The sequence below is a fragment of the Anser anser genome (assembly GCF_964211835.1).
Source record: "Anser anser genome assembly, chromosome: Z".
NCBI classification, from domain to species: domain Eukaryota; kingdom Metazoa; phylum Chordata; class Aves; order Anseriformes; family Anatidae; genus Anser; species Anser anser.
Window position 1 is genome coordinate 42,519,976 of NC_139723.1, and position 17,474 is coordinate 42,537,449.

At 37.4% G+C, this 17,474-nt stretch overlaps 1 long non-coding RNA gene across 2 annotated transcripts; it reads right to left on the reverse strand.

Annotated features, from left to right (window-relative positions):
- Positions 1-3,509: 3,509 nt before the first annotated feature.
- On the reverse strand, positions 3,510-4,173 carry LOC310890227. Of its 2 annotated transcripts, none has more exons than XR_014577110.1 (4): positions 4,106-4,173; positions 3,813-3,894; positions 3,668-3,713; positions 3,510-3,583 (listed from the first exon to the last, which is right to left on the reverse strand). It is a non-coding gene; the product is annotated as an uncharacterized lncRNA (long non-coding RNA). The 2 variants fall into 2 exon arrangements; XR_014577111.1 differs by having other exon boundaries at positions 4,013-4,167.
- Positions 4,174-17,474: the final 13,301 nt, after the last annotated feature.

Consider the following 17,474-nt stretch of genomic DNA (forward strand, 5'->3'; position numbering starts at 1 on the left):
AGTTATTTGGTCATTCCTGGAGATTTCCAGATTTTTTTCTGCCATTTTCTCTCACATGCAGAAAACTGTTATGTTAAAGCAAAATAAACCAGCTTTTTCCAAGCTGTTGGTCCACCTGTCTACTTTTTAGGTAATCACTTCCCCCCAAAGACACAGCCTTGGAAAAAAATAAAGAACAGCTCCAGAAGCAGTGGTTTAGAGGTTGGGAAGCAACCAGGCTACACAGCAGCCTCCACTCTCTCATGATTCATGGTACCTATCTTGGTGCACATTTCAGGCAACTTCAGGTTATGCATCTTTTTCCCATAATTCTGCTTGCTGTCCATCACCTCCTATGCCTTCAACTGATGAAGTTGTTTGGTGTCTGAATATAATTTCTATGCTGAAAAAAATCATATTTTGACATCACTTATATGTATTCCAGACTGTGGCAAGTCCGTTTACATTGATGTATTTCCATGGAGGCTGAACATTTGTTAATATACTATATTTGTGTAGACTTACAATGTCTGTCACCTGTTTTTCCTGTACTAACAGTACTAAAAACTCATTTGCCCTGTTCATAAATTTGAAGAGAGGGAAAAGAGTGGTTTAATGTTACTTGATAACTCATTTATTTCAGCCTTTCTTAGTCTGCAACATCCAGTCTCTGCTACCAAATTCATATTGTTAATTATGTATCTTTCCTACATTGTTCAATCAATTTTTAACAAGGGTGTGGCAAAAAGTGTAAAATGGTTCATTAAGATAAAAGAATTTATTATTATTATTATTATTATTATTATTATTATTATTATTATTAATTGTTGTTGTTGTTGTTGTTGTCTTTCATTCTTTCCCAGCTCCTCTGGTCTCTCATTATATACAATATATTATGTCACAAGATCTCTCCATAAGAGTAATGCCACATCCACAGGCAGCTCTTGAAGTGTCCATTTTCATGATGATAGGAAACAGGACAGCCAGTGAAGCCCTGATCTTTTATAGTCCTGCTCTTAAAAGTACAGAATGTCTTCATGTCTGCATTGTGTGACAAACATAAAACAGTAATAGGGCTCACTTCTGAAAGCAGTGCTTAATTAAAACAATATTTACATCATTATTTTATTTAATAATAATAAAAATATGGAAAAATCTTAAACTATTTGAAACACTTCTGTTCAAAAATAGACCTCCTGAGAGTAGGTCTAGTCCTTCTCACTAGTATAAAGATTTAACTGATTCCCTTCAAACATTTTTTAATGAGGACCTTGAGGATGTCACATCATCTGGGGAAAAATATCCATGACACTAGAATTTCTCTAGAGAAAATAGAATGGGTCAAAAACATTCTTAATATGAAAATGTTCTTCTAACCTGTGATGTTCTTCATGTAAATACTACAATATAATTCCTTGAAGACAAATGTACCACAATTGTCCTGGAAACATAACAAAAAAAAAAAAAAACAACCTTCTTAGACCAAGACTGTTTAATTAATCTCCACATGGAGTGGGTGAAGTGTGGATTTGAACAGCAAACAGTGAAGGTCTAATTCAGAGGGAAGGTGAGGGAAAAGACCAAAAGAGAGAGCCAGGTTACTTATGTACACAAAAATTTTACTCAAGAAACTTTATTTTTCAGAAAAGCTGTGTTCTCATGAGGAAGTGTATTGGCTGGATAAAAAAGGTATACACAAAAATAATATTCTAATACCAGTGTTCTTTACAGTTCTAAAAACTGTCTTTACAGTGCTGATAAACTGTTCATCTTCTTACCTTAAATTTTCTTTTGAGCTTATCTCCTTCCGTTCATTATTTTAACAAGATGGACCCAACTAAAAGCATTACAAAGCCATACCTAATGAGCAAAAAACACTCTGGAGAGCAGTAGGGCTGAGCTTGCCCGTGTGGGAATGCAAGCCCAGAGCTGAGAACGGCAGCAAGGCAGGTGGGAGAGTAGCTTTACTGGCAAGGGGCCCAGTTCCACATTACCAGAAAAAGAAGAGCGGAACAAGTCTGATCAGGATGGTTAAGGTTGGCGGGGACCTCCAGAGCCCACCTGGCCCAACCCCCTGCCCAAGCAGGGCCACCCAGAGCAGGCTGCCCAGGGCCACATCCAGGGGCTTTTGCAGATCTCCAAGGAGGAGCCTGCACTGCTGATCTGGGCAGCCTGTGCCTGTGCTCCATCACCTGCACGGTAAGGACGTGCCTCCTGATGATCAGATGGTGACAACCAGGGTCAGCCGTGAGTTCAACGGTTACAAGGCAAGTTCCCAGATGAGAAAGATCTAAAGTCAAACCATGGAGTCAAGTTCAATCAGAAAAATACGTGGTCAAGGCGATGGATGAGGGCCTGACCTTATCTGCTGCTCCTAAGCAAAGCAAAGAGCACTGCTGATGCGTCTCACTGCTCTTTCATGGCACTATTCACACCAGTTTGACCCCAGGTTATGCAGCTGCACAGTATCACAACTAGCCTTGAGCACAGGCAGTCAAACCCATAGCAGGGGTAAAATACATGGTGCTTCAGGCTCCTGGGTTTGTATGAGGCTCCTCTGGGACAAAGATTCTCCTTTCATTTCATGAACTTCAGAAACTGTATTTTTATATATCTCACTCTAATGACTTCTTCAGACATATTGTCCACTTTGTAATTTTATGGTGATATAGCATAAACATCTCTATGGACAAGGAACTACACAGAAAGCCCTTTGACATCCAGAACTGGAAATGCGATCAAATAGCAGTGCTAGTTCAGTAAATATTTAATGGCTTATTTGGTAAACATCCATGTGAGGTGCAATACATTCTGTTTTAATTTGTTGGAACCAATTGAAAACAACAAAAAATCTATGGTTAGAAGGAATTAGCTCCTGTAATGAGATAGGGAATTTACCTTTGGTACCATCACCTGGACACGAGAGCCAGAATCAAATATTTCTTTTCATGCATTTTTTGATATTCACCACTTTCTCCTTTTCAGTTGAGACCTACTAGGATACAAGAAGAAAAACTGTTAGACACTAAAAAGATTGTGGTATCCAGCTGCTCAAAGGTGGGACAACCATCCCAAAATCTGGAGAAAAACAAATTTTTTCCTTCCCTCATATTTAATCTGTTAGACGTAAGAATGAGAAACCCTCAGGCATGTCTTCTCTCTCAGAAGGCCCAACTGAGATTTTGGTTTTCCCTCTGCAGCTGGAGCTTAGATGGACAATTGTGGACAAAAGCCACACAGTTCTGCCCCTTACAGCAGTGTTTAAGAAATCAGTTTTTCAACCCACAACTAGTCCAGCAGACAACATAAGGGCTGGGCATTCTTTCCAAAGCAATCGGAATGGTGTCAAGGGTGTATAACATCTCCCAGGACAGTCATTTTTTAAGAGGTTAGAGTGACAAAGTCAGAAGAGGCCTACCAAAATTTTAAAAATCTATTTTAAATTTATTTCCTGAATTCAACATTATTAAATTAGTGAAAATGTTGAAAGATGACTGTGTATGCTATGCGTATTACAGTAGTGATCGCAGATGTAGGAAACAAGCTAGATACAAATCTCAGAACAACGATGTTTCAGTAATTCTGCTGCCCTGACTGCAGCTACCTGTGTGAGCAAGAAGAACAAACTAGTCTGCCGTGTGTAATGCTCTTCTTTCAAATATAATTTATTTAAGTCTTTCTTACTTACTTTGTGGTGCATTTCTGTCAGGATAATTTGATGCAGGCTAAAAGATCTGCAATTGATAGAAACAATTAGTAAAGCTTTTGCTTGGCTTTAGTGTAAAAGTTGAATTAATCTGTCCCAACACTGATGACAGAAGTATTTTGAATACCTCATATGTGTGGATAAGTAAAGAGCATGGTGTCTTCCTCTGCCTCTTGTTTTCTACAGCACCGTGAACCTCCACAGACACTCTGCAGAGAAAAATTCAAACAGTTCAGCAAACCAGGTGCTGTCACAGGATGTGACTATTCTTTGTTTGGCACACTGAGAACACAGTCCTTAAACCAGCCAATGAGACTGGAAACAGACCTGGATGCATAAAACAAAAAATCCATAGCTGAGCCTATAAACAGCTCTGTGTTTTTTATTTAGCTAATTTAATTACTTGAACTTAAAACAGACCAAGTGTGTGCAAACAGCAACATTCTTCTATAACTTGATGCATTTTAAATTCTGAGAGTGTTTTCTTGTGGGAGAGAGAAGAGAGACACACTGAGCTCTCTGAAAGCAATTAAATACTAATAACGGGGGGGGAGGGAGGGAGGGAAGAAGGGAGGGGGAGGTGGTGACATCATGCTGCATGACTTCTTCAATTAGAACACCAAGTCATTTCTGGCTTAATCATTCCCACTTGTTAATTTGTTCTCTGGAAGACTTAACAGACCTGCTTCTTGCCCTCATTTTAAAAAGGATATCTGATCCTGACACCTTTTAAAAAGAATTCCTCTTGGAAGTGGTCTTGTATTAAAACAGAATCTAGTTTTCTTCTTACAGCAGAACAAGACAGCAGTAGTTCAAAAAAATAAAAAAAAAAAAAAAGAAAGAAATTAAATAAATGAGCATGATTGTTTTCATTTGCTATTTAGCAAGAAGAGGAACTGAATCGTCCACCTGCAGAAATTAAAAAGAAGTTTTGACATTTGCAACAGTAGAAAGTAATTGTAGCCCAGTGTATGTAAATTACCATACAGCTCCCCAAGGGCTTACCTTATAATTTGTAACAGAATCATGATTTTATGTCTATTTATGTGTTGAATGTGTTTGGGGTCAATAATGAGAAATTGTAACATTGGGCATTTAAAGAACGTAACCAGAGTAGAAATAAGTAGGGATATTCCTATTAATTAGGAGTCAGTATGTGTTTTGAATCTTGTTTTGCATTATTAATTCTGGTTCTATATTATTTTCACTCCAAAAAGGATATTCTTAAGATGTTTTCCATGTTAGGAGGAAAAAAAAAAAAAAAAGCAGTATAAAAACATCTAACTTAAAGTCCGATTAATCCACTAAAATCACATTCTTTAATCTTATTTGTGAATATTCTTGAATGTTGCTGTAGCCTTCAATTTTTTTTTTTTGACCTTTTTTACTCCATATATCTTTAGATCTAAATGACTGATGTTGCAGTTACCTCTCTAATGAAATCACCATTTATTTTAAGGTAACTAGAGCAGCTAGTTACTACACTTTTCCTTAAAGTTAAAAGTAGTGAATAAAATAAACCAAATCTCCTTTCCATCCTCAAACCAGGCTTTATTTTTAGAATTCATTTTTGACTGAAGTCATTGCACACTACCAGTTTCAAGATCCTTTCTAATATGCAAGAAGCCTCTCTGACAGTTGTTGCAGCTCCTTATCTTGTGCAAGATTTTGGCTGATTTGTTGGTGTTTGTCAGCATAACTGCTTAGAAAAATATAAGGACAATAATCAGGCCTGTCAGGTGTATTGGGGCTTGCCAGAGCTGAACATATCCTGCACAATTACCATCACCTCCATCCTGAACTAAGTAAAGAATGATACATATGACAATCTTTTGCAGAAAATATAAAAAGAGAGGAGGAAAAATTCTTCTGAGAAGAAAGGAGATTCACAGGAAGGATTTAGGTTGTTGAATAAAGAACAAATGTCAGCAGCAAGAGAAAAAAGAACAGGATCCATGATACATTGGAAGGAAAGAGAACATCATTTTATTGGAAAGGAATTGGACAGACTTTTTAACTTGAATTTTGAATATCCATTTAATAAAATATAATAAGATCAGTAACTTCTAAACGAAATTTAGATAAATGTAGGCAAATCACCAGAATTTCAAGATCTCACATGGACTGAAGAAACTGTTTACATTTTTAAAGGACATCTTCATTTTTTTTGTTTGTGAACTAATTCAGAAACTAAGATAAAAAGCCTTTCATATGGCCCTGCAACATATATATTAGCACCCCCATTTTACAGGTGAAGAAAGGTTAAGTAATTTGGCTTGGGTCAAAGAAAATGATGTATCAGAGCCAAATTAGAAGTTTATAGTTTTTAGATCTGTGCTCACGCCATTAAATCACAACACAGTCCAGCAATCACTATTAGCAAATTATCTTCTAAATTAACAGTGATCATGAAGAACCTTCTGCAGTATCTTTCTCATCCCTTCCTCCTTTTTCACCAGAGTGCTCACAGACTATTGAAAGTTAAAATACTGAGATCTACTTTGAGTATGACATTAATGTTTAAAAGTCCCTGCACAACAGAAGTGATCCAGAGTTTTCTGTAGTGCAGAAGGTCGTGCATCTGGCATCTGCACCTGGTGAAAAAACATTCAAAAGAAAAGAGTAGAGCCATTTTCCAAGGTTACATATGTGCCTCCCACAGAGAGCTGCAGCTTCTGGCTCAAGATAAAGACAGGAACTCTGTTACCTCTCTGTATTCTTTCAACATGAAAAACTATAATACCAATTTAAGTGACTCTTCATTACTAAGTAGATTGGACTGTACATCTGTCTTAAGTCACCTTTCTTTTCACTTAATAAAAGGCAAAATTTTCTAGTAATCATCTTCATTAAGCGTTATTGTATTTCATTTTACAACAGAGTGGAGTAAAATAAATGAATGTATGTTCAAATTAGACAAGCAAGTACCCATATTTTTTCAGGTTACTGAAACCAATAATTCAGTGAACTCCTAAAAATTTCACTAGATTTTTATTTCTAGCATTCTGCTCTTTCTTATCATTCATTTTTGTGTAGCCATTTTATGTCCACTTGAAACGCATGGGAGAAATCCTAATCCAATGGTGAATATGCCCCTTGCTTCAAGGTTTTATCATATGCATGTGCAAGCAGCACAAAGTCCAAATCTGCTTGATATTTTACAGCATTACAAAAACACTCTCTTTCTGTCTGTGAGGCACAGATTTGTTATATACCTTGGAGCAGTAGATCTTCAATTAAAAAGGGAGAAATTGGTCCAGGCATAATTCCAGTGGAGTAAGTAGAGTTATACTGGGACTGCATTTGTCCCACAGCACCTGGCTCAGGAGTTACGAGCCATCTTACCAGGACCTGAAGACAAGAAGAATTTACCACAGGAAGAAGACCAACACTTTTTAATTCCTTCTCCTGGCTTGCCATATCCTTTGAAGAATATCGTTGGTGAGCTGAAAATAAATGTTAATTGTTCAGTAGGTGGTACAGTCTAATTGCATAGAGATATACTAGGTACAACAATATGAAGAAGATACAGATCCCAAGTAGAAAATCTCAGAATATAAGGGAAAGGAGAATGTTGTTGGGTGAATGGGTAGGTAGGTAGGTCTGCAGGGAGACAGACAGAGAGATCAGTTATGATCTGATTTTTTTTTGTTGTTTGGTTGGTTGTTTTTAATTTTTTATTTTATTTCATTTTTATGATCAGTTTCTTTCAAAGACTGCCTTCTTGTAAATGGATAGTTGCTCTGCTAAGGCAGGAGACATCCTTGTGGAAGAGGGAGAAAACCTCACTGAAGAAGTTGGGCAAAATTCCTCATACCTTTGCTTGTTCTGCAGACTGAGGGGAAGTAAGGTCATGTGTTACCTCAAAGCCTTGCGGTCTGGATCCTCTCCCACCCACCACAGCTGTTGCTGGACAGAGGAGGAAGCCAGGTCCAGATATTTAATTCCTGTTTAGTAGCGGGTAAGAGGAATTGCATCCAGCTTTGCTGCCAAGGTGGAAACCACAAGAATTTTGCCAGTTGTGGCAATTGGTTTCAGCCCCATCCTTCTCGCCCTTCATTAAGTTACTAGACAGCTGGTAAGATCAGGGCAGCGGGCTTGGAAAAGATTTTTCCCAAATGACCAAATGACCCAGAACTTTGTCCATTCTGTCTGTGGATGTGAAGTGTGGGTGCTGCAGTAGTGTCCAATGCAGATGGGGACACAGTCCAGCTGGTTAACCAGGACATGCTGTAGCACTGTCTCTCATTTTAGCAGTGCAGAGTGAAGGAGTGTGTTTGCGTGTCTTATGCACTGTGAGGTTACCCTTCTCTTGCTTATCTTACCTTTTATATGACAAAAAGTCAGGAGGCTAGACAGTATTTAAGCTCTTGAGAGGAGAGTGGGGGCACCGCCTTCAGAGCCACCCAGGTGCTGGGTCTTCTTGACAAGTAGTGTGGGCTGAAGGATCATATAATTTTAAGAAAATTATGATCTCTGAATTTAATCATATGCTTGTGTCTGCGTCTGGTTGCTTCTGTGTTTGCATCAGACATGCTGTGCCAAAACAAAGACCACAAAACACGAAATATTTGAGAGCCTCATGGGTGTGTTAATATTCCAAGATAAATATATCTTTCTTTTACCAAGAGTTCTACCTCAAGCACTGACTGAGAACAGTTTTTAGAGGCATATGTATTAAATTGGTCTAAGGGTAAAAAAGAACCCACAGAAAGGATAGCAAAGTTTATTTTTTTTTTTTTTACAGTTAAGATTCTTTTCTAGTATCAAACTATAGCTCCAGTTATAAAAAATCTCAGCCATGATATTGGTTATGGACAGAAGTCGACAAATTCAGCCTAGCATACAAACATTCAGCTTCCACTGAAATCAAAAGGCGTTGTGCCCACTTACACCATTCTTGAATTCGGTCTAATGACTTTCAGAGTTCCAAAGTGGCTTCCACTGCAAATGAAAGAAATATTTATAACAAATTGTTATTATTTCTATTATCCTAGCACTTGGTGGGGCCACTTGAATGTGAAGTTCCCTACAGTACACACCATTGCATGTTATTAAATTTTATGAGTAGACAAGAAAAGTGCTATGGTTTTCCCAAGGCCACTTGGCAAGTTTACGAAGTTTGGAGTAGTTGTGTGCTTGTCTTCTTCAGGCAGGCTGCCTGTGACTGTTTACCCAGCTTCTGCTCAGGTTTTGGCTAAGACAAAACTCACATTAAGGCCTGAGCAGCTCCGTTAACTCAAAGTGATAGCAACAAGTGGGCTGGACATGAAGGCCTGGAAGAGCTAAAGGTCATTACACAGCTGCTGTCACCTACGGGTCACTGTGTTCTTCATCCTTCATCCTTCCATATCAATTATCTGGCAGTTTCTTCAGAATCCAGTGACTCATGGAGCTGATGTAGGCCAAAATTCCAGACTGGAAGGTATAAATACGTCAGCTTACTCAAAAAACTTTTGAAGTGGGTTCAACAGCAGTCGTACTGGTGAGATTTTCGTACTTCCTGGCGTGATGCAGGGAATGCCTGCACTGTGATGGAGGAGGAAGGATGCGTCTTCTCATCATCAGCAAGGTAAGAAACTTGCTCATAGGTGCACAGGTTATGAGTAGCAAGTTATGAATTAGATAACTAGAGAGTTAGAAACCTCATTAATTCATGAGTTCATGTGTTAGACCAGTCATTAAAAAAAGGATTGAGACCTTTTTGACACACTTGTTTTTTTTTCCTAATGAGCTCATAGAATAGAGTTCAGTTTACAGAATACCTTCTCTATATTTAACAGATCCAAACAGACAATGATGGCTACAGTAGTTTTCTTTTATTGTTATGTCTTCACAAATATTAGTTGAACACTTCATGTGTTGTAGAATATATTTTTTTGCATTCTTTGGCAGGACAGGAGGAACGTTATGACCTAAACCGTACCTTTCCACCAGCTTTGCATGTCCATCTGTGTCCAGATCAGCAAGATTCAGGCTGGAATTTCCCTTAGCACAGTCTGTAATCAATGTGGACATCTTACTCTGATAGTAAGATGTCAGTAACAATCCCATTGATTTTACCTGTATTGGAGCACAGTAAGCCAAAATTTCATTGCAGTTGGACACCATTTCATCTGCAAGAGTTATATCCTGACATAACATATTCAGGCTGCTGACCACAGCTGCCCTGTGGTGATAACCAGACAAAAACCAGCAGCAAGACTCCATTTTTTCAGTCCCAGCTAAATTTATCAGAGATTGAGCTTGGTCATGTCTTGGGCAATGTGAGGTCAGCCACAACAGGCTTCACCTCTAAGAGACCAATATGAGATGTTTGTGCTTCACTAGGCCTTACTCTTCTTGCTAATTACCTTGCTAATCTGATATTCTCTAACTGAAAATGAGTTTTTTCTTCCCTGCAGATGACATAGAATTCTCCTGAGCACAACAAACATTGCACAGTTCTGTGGGTACTTCCAAACATACAACACCCAAAAAATAAACCTCTGATCTTCCCATGATGGCCTTCAAATTGTGTGAGCACTTAGCTGTACTTTTTTTTTAAAAAAATGAATGTTTGCTCGGGTTCAAATCAGACTCCAGCCCGTGACCCACTGGCAAGAAGTCAGTGAGAAAAGAGGGGATTCTAGAGTCACTGTAAACACATTTCCCAGATGCCTTACGCTTCAGCTGGGATTTGTATAAATGGCTTTTCAGGCTAAATGGACCCCACTAATCTGTAGCGCAAAACTGTCTCTACCGCATTTTCTGTTTGTTGCCACAAGCAGTAGGATGACAGTTTGATTATGTTTATGACATTTATAGAGCCAGAACTTTTCTTCTATTACCAGAAGAAGAAGATAAATCACTTGCTTTGAAAGAAAAGAGACTGAAAGTTCATTTTTTTAGCTTGAGAATTAATCAATAGCTCTTCATTACCCTTTTATTTTAGAAATTAGAGGAAATTATCTCAGACTAAAAATATGTGGTTATACATGACGGGGAAAAAATAAATAAAAAAATATTCCATGCTAACACACCATTCAAGAATTGCAGTCAAATCTAAAAAGAGTAAAAGTCACCATGTCATATTTGTGACTGTGACTGAAATGCATGACCTTCTTGTAGTACAAGAGCCTTTCTTAGAGCAAATCCATAACAAATCCAAGGACTGAGACAGAACATGTGACTCAAGTGAAAAGTGACGAATTTAAAAGGAGATCTGATTCAAATAATGGCTGCAGTGTATTTTAAAACTTGAGTCTGCCTTTACTGCATTTTCACAGCTCACACTGACATCTGTGAAGTGTGCAGTGGATAAGGGAAATAATGGGCTTGATCTTGAAGTCATAGCTTCAAGAGGGACAAAAACCTTAACTAAATTCATGATGAGATGGGTCTACTCAGTGGGATTTTTTTTCTGTAGGGTGAATGCAGCATGTCATTCTGTACTGATTTTAAATGGTTAATCATATCATCAATCCTTCTGAGTATACATTTTGTTTTTCAGATGAATTATTTTAGGAAAAAAATCACTTGCTCTGGAATCAAAACAATATTTTCTGTCAAGAGAGGTAAGAATCATAGACTCATAGAATCATACAATCACATAATGGTTTGCGTTGGAAGGGACCTTAAAGATCATCTAGTCCCGCCCCCCAGCCATAGGCAGGGACACCTCCCACCAGATCAGATTGCCCAGGGCCTTGTCCAACCTGGTCTTGAACACCTCCAGGGATGGGGTATCCACAGCTTTTCTGGGCAACTTGGTCCTGTGCCTAAGGAAAAAAAATTCCTCCTAACTTCTAATCTAAATCTCCCTTCCGTTTGTTTAAAGCCATTCCCTCTTGTCCTATCATTATCTGCCTGAGCAAAGAGTTGCTCTCCATCTTTTTTTTTTAAGCCCCCCTTAAGTATTGAAAAGCTGCAATGAAGTCTCCCCAGAATGTCCATTATTAGTTTATTCCAGAAAAAAAATGTCAATTTTATTTAGTCTCTGCTGCTTCTTGCCAAAATTTCTTCCTGGCTGTGAAAAGAGAGGCAAGACTTGGAATGGTTGGAAGGGACTGTGGAGGTGATAATCTCCATGAAGATTGTTAAATCTTTTACACTAGTAATAAATCTGGCAGTGCTATCTGGTGATGTTCTTTTATTTAGTATTTCCTTTGGAAATTATCAAGAGAACCTGCTGCTTAGGATGGATGTTCTCTTTCCTAGTTACATATCTATATAGAAATAGAGTTTATTTTTTCAATAATTCACACAGTAGGTAAATATTAGTTTGGTAATACCAGCAACATCCATCCCATCATTCTATTTTTCTGTCAACTTCAGAAAGTACCACATTATTCAGAGCTTATAAATGACTGCTCAGCACTCTGGTACAAATTTTATTAAGTAAAATAATTTAGTTTCTATTGCAGTAGTACTTCAAAACCCAGAAAAAAAAAAAAAAAGCTTCATTTCAATAAGAGCTCTAAAGCAACAGGAAGGTTTTGAAGATGACAGTAATTAACCCTGTTTTGTTATCAAGAGCAGGGACAAGAGAATATGGCAAAGGTACATCACATGGCAAAGCTACAAAGTTAATTTTGGTTCCTGCAGTCACTGGGTCACAGCTGGCTAGCTATTGATCAATGTAAGTCATTCTTGTCATCCTGGCAAAAATAGATGTCTAAGTTTTAATGAAAAAAAAAAAACTTCTAAAATACTGGAAGATAAAAAATTGAAAGTTTCCTGGAAAAAGTGAATTGAAAGCAGAGAAGTCCAATTGTTTATTGTCTATAAACAAAATAAATGTATTTATTTCTGTGAGTCTCGAGTCACTGACAATTGTAATTCTCCCTGGTTCTGGTGCTCTAATTTTAATTTCCACTGACATTCATTTTTCAGTCTTGTCATCTTATTTCCATGCAGAAACAAGAAGGAACAAAAATAATTATCTCCATGTGCAAATACATGCCTCTGTTTTATATTTCTACTCTTTTTGCAGGCTAATAAATGCCATTTAATATTTTCAAGATGATCTATTTTAAACATAATGAAGTTTATTTTAAGAAGGTTTTTCAGATTAAGACCAAAGATAGTCTCTGTCAATCTAGTTGTGCAAATCAAAGATGGCCTCCACGCCATAATTTTTTGCCTTCATCTCTATGCCAGAGTTTACCAGACCTGCAGTTCTGCTGACAGAATGTACCAACTGTCCCCTTGTCAGCTAGAAATTTATTTGCCTATTGAATATTTAACTAGCAAATGTGAAAAACATTAGTTTTTCATGCTTATACAAAAATATTGTGAATGCAACATCTTGTAATGTTGCACTCCTTTGGCCAATCTAATAGTTTTCTGACTTATAAATGACATAAACTGCTTAGTGAAAATATTATATCCTGATACTGCTATGATGTGTAAATAACAACAGACACTGTAGTAATTCAGCAAATAAGAAATACAACAAATGTGTGTTTAACTTGGGTTATGATAACCAATTTTTTAAAGTAACACAAACATAAATAAGATCCAGTTGAGCAAGCTTCCTGTATGTTGATAGAACTGTTGCTTCTGATTCTGTGATGTCTTTTTCATAATATTAGTGCCAAATAGTGATATTTGTCTTCCAACTATTTTTCTCAAAACATTTTTTTATTTTTTATTTTTCTTAGGCATTAAACTATTTTACAAAATACATATTAATTGTGAGCAATTGAGTTTTTTAGTTATTCAGTAATGAACCACACATTAAGAGCTATGTCATTTCTGGTATTCTGGTTAGTTTCAGCTAATTCATATCACATTGTTACTGGTCCCAGGCTACATTAATATGCAGCAATATTTTTGACAAGTATACTTAAAATTCCTATTTTAAATCTTCATCATCTTTAATAGCTTTGAATAAGACTCTTAAATTCATTCTTTTGGGCCACTATGTCTCAGTTGCATGAGTGCTTACAGAAGACCAATATAGGTCATAGGGAAATAATATAAAACTAAAGCAGGCATTGCATGTTTTTATACTCATCCATTCATCTCAACTCTGCAGAACTGTACAGCTCTTTTAGAAACATTTACTCCTTATTCTTAGGATTCCAAACTACATACCAGGACAGGTTACAAAAGAGAAACTAGCAGAGGAACTTTGCCTGTGACATGCAGGGATGGTGCATGTCACATGAATGGGTTTGGGATGTATTGGGATGAACCCAATGATGAGCCAAAGCTCAGAGTTGAGTTGTAGAGCTGTAACTAGAAAGAGGTGACAATAAAAGCTTCTGTACCTACTTTAGCAAAGCAAAAATAAACAAGGAAAACATCTTGGCAGAGGACTATGAAACTTGCTTTGGTCAGGCTGAACTAGATGACATCCAAAGGTCCCTTCCAACAAGCAGAAATACTCTCCATCAAAACTATGCCAAGGCAGAAGAAAATTTTACAGCAAACTTCTTCATTCCAATCTGTTTTTGACAGCAGTCAGGTTTTGTTCTTTGAAAGTATTTATGTCTGAAGCTATCTTTTTATCCAAATGCAACTTCTTGCTTTTGTATACATCATTCCTTGTGGATATCACAGTAAGAATTTTGAAAGGAGAAACATATTCCTAAAAACATCCCCCAAACTGTTTCTAATTTGAGCATACAGTGAATAACTTGAACATGAGTGTTACAAACTCACTTAACTTTAAACATGTGAATCATCAACAGAACAACTCAGAAATTGAACATTAAAGCATATTTAGGTGTTACATTTGGATTGCAGATCTAGAAAGCAATGAGAAACAGTATCATTGCTCCCCTTTTGATTCTGAGGAATACCAGTCTTTATAGTAAGATAAACAGTTTGTGTATCCTTAACCACTGGAAGCCAGGTAGTCACTGACTGGAAGCCTAAAAGAAGTTCTGCGGAATTCCTGCAGGGCTATTTAAAAAAGGCATGATTCCTAGCCATCAAAAGTTATGAGCTTTCCAAGACAGAGAGAAATTTGAGACATGAAAATGAACTAGACATCTTGTTGGATATACCAAGCAGAAGAACAGAATTGAACAGAACTTGTACATAAACATAAAGACATATGAGTAGCAGTGGAGGTCCCTTGGTCCCGCCATGAGGGGAGGCCTCATGGCGGCCTGCAGCTCCCTCACGAGGGGAGCGGAGGGGCAGGCGCTGAGCTCTGCTCTCTGGGGACAGCGACAGGACCCGAGGGAACGGCATGGAGCTGGGACAGGGGAGGGTCAGGCTGGGTGCTAGGGAAAGGTTCTGCACTGAGAGGGCCGTCGGGCACTGGGACAGGCTCCCCAGGGTCATGGTCCTTCATGCCAGTTGGAAAGGCACCAAACCTTCCAGAGTTCAAGAAGTATTTGGACAATGCTCTCAGACACAGGATTCGATTTTTGGGTGGTCCTGTGTGGAGCCAAGAGTTAGATTTGATGATCTTTGTGGGTTCCTTCCAACTCAGGGTATTCTATGATTCTATGACTTTACATTACTAATATAATATTGTTGAATAGATGTTTATAGTATCTTAAGCCAAAAATAACCTGGTCCCTAGGAAACTAAATGAAGACTTAACAATGGCTTATATATATATATATATATATATTATATATATATATATTGTTTCAGTGCATTCTTAAAATCAAAACAAATCAGGTGAAATCTGTGATCAACTTTGTCTGGAGTCATGTGATCCACATTACTATACTGATAGAGAAACCAATTCACTCAGAAAGGTGAAGACCTCCTTAGCATTGCAGGACATATTCAAATATGCCTTTCCTCAGAAACTAGAGATCTGTAGGACAAACTTTAATCCTTGTGCAGTATAATTATATGTCAGGCTATCAAATTGTCCAAAAATATCATGGTTACAAAGAAAGCAACAGCCTTGTAAACAGTTTGTCCCATATGATTATAAATGTCAGGAATACTAGAATTCAGACAGAATTTAGCACTATTCTGACCCCTTTACTCTCCTGAACATTTCTAGGCAAGTAAATAGTTGGTTTCAGGATTCATCTAATGAGGAGAGAAAGCTTCAGGTTCTTCTGGCCTCCACCAGTGTGTAGTGAGACGGGAATTCCTGGGAGGGCTCAGGAGAGAGACAGGGAACCCAGCTTTGGTGTCGCTGTACCCAGGATTCAAACAGAGTTTCTGGGGGCTCTGGATGGTTTATGATTGCTCCAAGATGCAATAGGGGTGGATTCGGTCTTTCAGCATCTTATAGTTCAAAGCCTTTCTGAGTATCTTCCATCTTTGGTGTCCAGACTCTGGTGAAGGTTATACACCATTCTCGAGGAGGAAATATGGGGTTTCTTCTTGAATTTGTATAGCCATGTTGTTCACTCATATGACTAGAGATAATTCCTTTACTTGAATTTGATTTTTTACTTTTATACAAATAAAGTAAAAATATAAAGGGAAAGAGAAAAGATAATTTCAGTTCCTAAAGCATCCACTTGGCAAATGCCATCTGGTATTTATCTATGTCATTAATTGACTTCACAGCTGAAGACTTCAAAGAGGAGCTGTGTGGGAATTGGAAATTAGGTTATTTCAAAATTTGTTTTTGTTTTAACTCAGATCAACATGTTATATTTAGAAATGTCTTTAAAAAAAAGCATTTCAATATATAATTTCAGCCTCATAGCCTCATTTCAAGAGGAAATCAGAACATCTCTTCTTAATATTTTTATTCTATTTTCTAGTTTAGTTAGTGAAATCTTTTTTTTTTTCAAATTGGTTTTCCATTTTCTATCAAAAAATCCTAATATTTTCTTCAAACCTCTGAAATATTTCACAATGTTTTATTTATTTATTTATTTATTTATTTATTTTTAATGGACTCTCCTCCAAATCACATCATTTCTATGCTGCTGTTCAGACTGAATTCCACTTTGTTTCACTGGAGAACTTTACAAGATTTACAACTGTCAGCTGCCTAGAAGATGCAATTAAACACTCTTTGAAGGAAAAAGAGAAATTCTGCAGATATTTGTGCTGACTGTCCCTGATCTTTCTTGGTGGTCATCACAGTAATTTCACATGCATGTCCTGCGGATATTCCATTTAATCTGTGCTCCAGTCTGCTCAGTCACATTTCCTGCTCCCCAGGCATGAGATATTCCACCTTGCAGCTTTCAGGAGTGTTTCTTTAAAATTGGGCATACCTTACATGCAGAATTCATCTTGCCGTACCTGCTACATGGTATTCCAAAAAAAAAGAAAAAAAGTCTCTGGTAGAATCTTAGTTTACATTTGCCAAGTGCTTCTACTAGAATAAGCCAGTACTGGTTGTTTGATTTGCTGTTGTCTCATTTTGTTTCAAACAAGGCAAAGTATGCCACTATTTATTAACAATTTGCACTACAAAGACTACATCATTAAAATATATAGATATATATATATTTACCAGAGAGCTTAAGCTTTTACAAGTAAAGAAAAGAACATGTTTAGGGAAAGCATGAGCAGTTTCCAAGTCACAGTTTTGTTGGAAGTAAGAGCGTGCAAAATTGCAGTAGAAGTTAATGTGCATTTTTAACTTTAGTGGAAGCCAATAGGTAGCTTTGGTATTACAGCTGCAAAACACAAATATTTCATGTGATGTGTTGTTGTGATATAGTAATTTTATGCTTTCCACTTTGCAGATTAGGAAAGAAAAAAATCAGAGTCCAGTGTGTTCCCCTCACAACAATTATTTGCAGAGCTTCTAGAAGCATATTCCACATGTGCCTGTGATGCATGCCAGAAACAGTAAATGCATGTCATTATGGTGGCTCTGTTGTTATCTACAGCTACAGAGAGCACAGAATAGATC